Source organism: Fringilla coelebs, assembly GCF_963513975.1.
Source record: "Fringilla coelebs genome assembly, chromosome: 9".
In the NCBI taxonomy this organism is placed as follows: Eukaryota; Metazoa; Chordata; class Aves; order Passeriformes; family Fringillidae; genus Fringilla; species Fringilla coelebs.
In genome coordinates, this window is record NC_140067.1 from 7780179 (window position 1) to 7786654 (window position 6476).

Here is a 6476-nt window from a genome sequence, read left to right on the forward strand (position 1 = left end):
AGCAACACTTCCCAGCCATTCAGAACTCAGATTTATCATTTTGGAGACTTGTGCAATTTAACTCACTGCTGGCACTCCGTGTTGGGAACCACCACACCATGACATCCCTCAAAAGAGACGATTCATCCTCCTTCCATTGCCTTTCCTGTTTCCATTTATATTGCTCTGGCCTCACTCAGGAGTTTTCATGTTTTTGCTCAGCTACACTCTCTCAAGCATGGGTAGAAAGGGAAGGCAGATAGCCTTGCTTTCCTGACTGATCCATGCTCAGCACATCCTCTTATTCCCAGTCCACCAGAGCCCAGCTGCATCCCCAGCACCCTCTCACACAGCTCCTCTGCAGCGCTGGCTGCACCGAGGGCAAGGAACAGCACTCACCCTTCTCCCAGCCTTGCAGTAGAGCTGTGGGTCTCTCCATGCCCCCACTGCCTGCAAAGCTGCCCCACTGAATTTATCCCACTGGGATAAACCAGCTCCATTTGCAAGGTCTGGTGCCTTTCCTTTTCCTTCCTCACCTACGGAACAGGTCTGCCAGGAGCGCAGGTGCAGGTAGCAAGAGGTGAGGCTCTCAGGTCAGCAGCACACATCAAAAGGGACACATAAATACCGACATTCAGGACTGTGTTTTCAAACCCAGGACACAGGCAGATGGACAAAAAAGACATTAAGCAGATAATAAGTTTTAGGCAAACATTTCTTCTGAAAACGGCTCCCTGAAAACCCATAGAGTTTTCCTGCCAGTAATGAGCTCTAGGCTAAGGGATGTCTGTAATGCATATCACATATGAATATGTTCAGAATAAGGGGTCTTTAGTTCAGCAACCGGTGCTGGACAAGTATAGGATGAGGTCAGTCTTAACTAAACTAAAGTTAAATCACTTTTGAACTGGTATCAGACAAAAGCTCATCTTCTAGGAAAAGCAGAAGGAAAAAACAAAACAAGGCAAAAACCAATCCATGAGTCATGAAATTGAAATAGGTTATTCAGTCACAATGTCCTGCAGCCCCATTCCCCCCCCATCCAGTAAAAAGGGTTTGAAGTCTGGAATCTCATGAAATATGCGTGACAAGGAGCTCAGCAGTATGGGCACAGAAGAGTCTCCTTGTCAGACCAGTGTTTTCCAAGAAGTCCCACCCGTCTCCAGTCTTACATCACTGCAGTTGCTCCTTGGACAATGTCAGGAAGTGATTCCTGCTGCATGTGTCCCCTTCAGTGTCCTTCTCTGCATTCCTGTTCTTAGGGTTTGTTTTTTTTATTGCATTTTGACCTATTCTTTCATTTATTATCTCTGTAATTGGTTATTTCTCCTCAGTTTCTTTAAATGTTCTTTGTAAAGTACCACTCTTAGGTTTTGTAAGGATGGGAGTGAAGGGTGACAGTTCTAAATGGGAGCAACAGACGTCCTGAGGAAAATAATGAGAACAGAGAACATATACAGCAACACTTCTGAAACCACCCAGCCTGCAAGGATTCCCTGAACCAGGCTTGGTGGCTTTGTATTTAATAGCTCTATTTAGATTTATTTTTCCCATGGACTTGTCCAGTCATCCTTTGATCCCTTGGAGGTTTCTAGCAAGCACAGTTTCCCCCAACAAAGTGTTCCAGACCTTGCCTGTGAACTGGCTATTCTTGAAAAGATCTCCTAATGCTATATTACACTTCTCAAACGTTTAGTAGCTGAATTCCTGGTAGACCCTTTGATAGATCTAATATGCACACTAGGAGTAGGATACAGAACCAGTATCCTGAACTCCAGCAGTAAGATATTTCAGGTGAAAGTTGACATAAATGTAATTACTGATGTCTGTATTAGTATAATTTTATTTTAAATCGTCTGGAGGAAAGTTACCTGTTTATAAGAAGAAATATAACTGAATATCCATGAAGAACTGGCAACATTTTAAAAGTCTGTAGGTTTGAATCAACATCAGCAGGTATTAGCTACACTGGGAAAGTTTCAGAGGTCCATCCTGAGAAAATAATAGGACAACTCCAGTTCCAGAAAGCTCTTGCAAGAAATTAGGCAACAAAATGAAGGCATAAAGAAAATAAAAGTGAATAAAGAGAGCTTAAGTGTACATTTAACTGACCCCTCTCCCTATCTCCCAGAAATCAAAAGCAAACATTTAATTGCCTCCAAAATAAAGCAGGATGGGAGCAAGCTTCAATCTGAGCTTTAGGCAGAGGCTCCCACAGCTCTATTATTTTAGTTGCTCTGCTCACACCTTCAGCAGCTCCTCCCCAGCAGCCTGTCCTCAGGGATGCCGGGGAAGAACAATGCAGTGATTTTTATCAGCCCTCCCTCAGTGGCACTGGAACTGTAGGGAAGGATTGGATCCCTGGCAAACAGCGAGGAGTGTCCTGCACCTCGAGTGCAGCCCCGGGTGAGTCAGTGCAGAGGCTGACTGTAAATCACTGCACCCTGCGTTGCACAACCGGCTCCTGGGGAGGCAAATACAGCCCCCGGGGAAAAGCAGCGGCCAAACAGCCCGAAAAGTAAAAGTCACCTGCAGGGACTGCAATCCAGAAACCCCAAACTGAACTCCACCAGATTTTCATCGGCGTTTCCAAAGGAGAGGTTAGCAAGCTGTGGATTGAAATGTGAAATCATTGGGCAAACTGAGTGAACCACAAAATGAGTAACTTCCTCCGTGAGCTCCCCCCGGAGGGGTCGGGATTGCTTTAAGGTGCGCGGCCTCTGTGATGTAAATTGTCTTGAACCCTAAGAGGTTTTGCAGATTTACATGATAAGGAACTGTTTTCTCCCCCAACTATTAAGCACGATGCGGGGGAGAGATTGAGTGGGAAGGAAAGAAGAAAAGCAGAAGCAGAAAGCTGGAAGGAGGCTGTAGGGAAAGAAGATTCTTGCAACACACTGATAGACGAGATTGAAAGTCAGCGGGGTAAAGAGAGCAAGAGCAGGATTTGGGCAGGATTATTGCAAAAGGGACTGAAAATGGATATCACACGTGGAGCTGCTCAGGCCTGATGCCAATCTGCCAATATGTGCTTTCACCCACGGCACCCATGTACAGAGAGCTACCAGGCAGTGATGGAACAAAACAAACACAGTCCTGATTTTCTATAACATTTGTCCCAATATCAGAAATCATAAATCCAGGTGATTCTGGAGCCAGTGATAATGTCTTTGGATTTAAAAGGGCTTGGTGGACTTTTCTTCCATGAATTTTGCCCAAATCTTTTGCCCTTACACAAATCTTTCACTTCTGTGGAATCACATGGCAAGGAGTTCCATTATTTAATCAAACATTTAATTAAACAGGTGCTCCTTCCCCCAGGAATGGTGCTTTGGCCAGATCCTGCAATGCAGGAAGAGTTGTGGGGGTTGTCTGAGAGAACTCGATGATCTTTTGAGTCTGGATAACCGAGAAGAAAGGGCTACAGTGACTTCCAGGGACTGGAAAGTTCAGGGAAGCAGAACAGAAGTTCTTCATGGTGACAGGAACAAGAGCAGTCTAGGGAACAGAGTACACAAGTAAAGCTTTTGGAGTTGGAGGCCATTTCCAGATACTTCAGATATCCATAGAAACAGATGAATCAGCATGAGAGCACATCTACAAATGCAGTGGTGATATGAGGATGGAGAAGAATCTGCCTCAGGCTCTCTTCCCACAAAGGAGAAACAAGTCAAGCCTGGGAGCATGGAGTGGCTGAAAGGGTAAGATGAAGACAGGAGATAAATGGATGTGGAACTACTAACATTCAGTGAGGGGAAAAGGAGCAGAAGGTTGACATGGAAGTGATTTCTCTGGGTCTGAAGGAAATTTTCAATTCTTTCAAGGGAACATTTTTCACCTCCTATTCCTTCAGGTCTTGTCACGACAGAAAGCTTCATTCTCTTCATGTTCTCAATGGTCCAACTCCCTCCAGATCAGCAAACTTACATAAATGGAAGTCAGCAGAACGAATCCCAGGGCTGGAAGAAGAAAACTCCTTCATCATGAGTTCCTCAGTGCAGCATGTGAGAAGGCTCCTTCCTTTTAGCCTCAGAGAGGATATCAAATTGCTTTTAGTGTTGCATCTATCAATGCTGGGCCACAAGACATTTGTTTGCTTCAGGTGTCATGGGAGCTGAAAAATCTCTTTGCAGGGAATGATGTTATCCCTCTAAAGCCTTATCTTAAGGAAAACATACGCGATCTCGCAGGGAAGCCTCTCCTGGTTGCATTTTAACTGAACAGGAGGTTCCTTTCCTGACATATCTGTTAGCACAGGAATATCTGCACACACACATCCACACAGCACTTTAGCAACCAAAGAATGCAAAGCCCTCCTCAGATGGGCTGGGGGAGGGAGGCAGCCAGGGGAAGAAGGCTTCCCATGCCATTCCAGTTCTGAGATATCCCTGGAACGAAGGGGTAATTACACAAAAGCCAAATATGTCGGTTCTGAGCTGCTGCCAGCTGGAGCCTCTGTGTCAGCAGGGCCAAGCCCCACCATCCTCCAGCCACCACCCTGGGGTGTCTTGCTGCCCATCTGCTGGCCTGAGGATCCTAAACCTTGCTCTGAAAGAAACCTTGCTGGGCTTTTTGCAGGGCAGTAGAGCGTAGTGCTGTGGGCCATGGCCTTGGGAATGGCACAGAGAAAGCAGCTCTGCCTTGCTGACGCTGCCAGCGAGGGAAGGGATGGATTCTGTACTCTGAGATAGGGACAGAAGAGGTTCAAATTACTGGCAGATTTTGGAAAGCTTTTTAAGTGGTATCTTCAAAGGGTATGTTACTTGTCCTAACTCTGATGGTGTCAAAGAATATTTCAAAGGGGGTATTGTTTGAGCACTTTCAGATGTCTCACCTTTAATGTCTCTGAGCTTCTGCTCCTCCAGTATAAATGGAATTGCCTGCCTTGCCTGTGATGTACCCTATAGGGGAAACTTTTACCCTCTGGAAGACTCCCACAGCCCCTGAGATTGTAAGAAGTAGGATAAATAATCACACCAAGAGTGTCTCTTGAAGTCTAAATGTTGTGGTTGTTAAAAATTGAATTCTTGGGTTGTTAGCACAGTTCTGCAATAAACTGCTGAATTCCCTTATGCCATTATTCTCTCTGTTACTGTTTATGTTTTCCAGTATTTGTTTTCTATGGAAGAACTTTTTTCAAAACACATTTTCATTTTAAAATGTTCACTGTTTTTACCCATTGCTATCTTATTTCATCCTAAAGAAAACAAAAATTTAAGTAGAAATATGATTGTGGCTTGCAAGAAAATCTCTGAAGTCAAGATGCAATGAACTAGTAAAAAGGTCGATGTCACTATCATGTTTCCAGCTCATCTGGGCACAGTTATCTCTGCTTGGGTTTGTACAGCAGCTTGCTCAGTGCTAGAGCTCGTCTGAGGTTTGTGGGCTTCCCTTTTAGACAAACAGAAGTAGTAATACAAAATCCAGCAGCATGAGTTCAGCCCTGTTGCCAAGGACCCCCACTCCTCATCCCTTTCAAACCCCGAGGAAATCCATCGATTACATGCTGCTTTTTGGAAGTCAGCAGTTTTGGGTGGTTTTGAACTGGGGGGCCTCTTCTAAAGCAAACATAAATCAGTGCATATGTATACACCCTCCTGCACACATAAACCCCATACATCATTTTAATAAAACCTACCAAAACAAGGAGTCCAATGCTCTCAGAGAATTCACCTCTGTAAGATGAAGAGAGCAAACAGTGTCAGAGACACAAGTCACCTCTACTACCAGAAGTCAAGAATTTTGTGGTCATAAGGATGGCATAAAAACATGGCTATAAAGCCAGCATTTGGAAGCAAGGGTGTTTGCATGGCTAATGTGGCTAAAGAAGGAACAGTCGGTGTTAAAAGCCAATAGGGATAAAAAACAAAGAAAATTCTGCCCTTTAGAAGATTTGAAAGGGACTGCGGCATCTCAGGACAAATACTTCTGCCTTCCCTGCCTCCTACTTAAATATCTTGCTGGAAAACAGGAGGTGGGGTATCAGGCAGAGGGAAATGTGTCATTTACTGGCACTGCTTCCTTCCCCAGCACTCCCACAAGTGCTGTGGTTTTACTCACAGGCCCACTGAAGGTAGGAGGAATCCCATACCCAGTCTGGAAACACCAGTAAGGAATGAAGCAAAGAAACCCTGCCCCTGAGCTCAGCCAGTGGGCTATAAGCAGAGTTACTGTGGCCACTGCACAACAGCACAGACGACTTCTGTTCCTGCCCAACAGCATCTTACCTCATCCATCAGCCCAGGCTTGGACTGCAGCACGACTGGAAACTTCTAGCCACAGTATTTTTCACTTTTTGGGTCAGGTTTCTTTTTGGGGTAGCTGACTGTACCCTCAAAAAAAAAAAAAAAAAAAAGCCCCCAAAACATTTGTTGCATTTTTACATCCCAAATCTGCTGGTCTGAATCAGATCAGCATTCTCCAACATTCCAACCCTTCTCTCAGTGCTGTACTGTGGCACTGATCCCTTTCCTAGAGGTACTGGGACAAGACAGCAG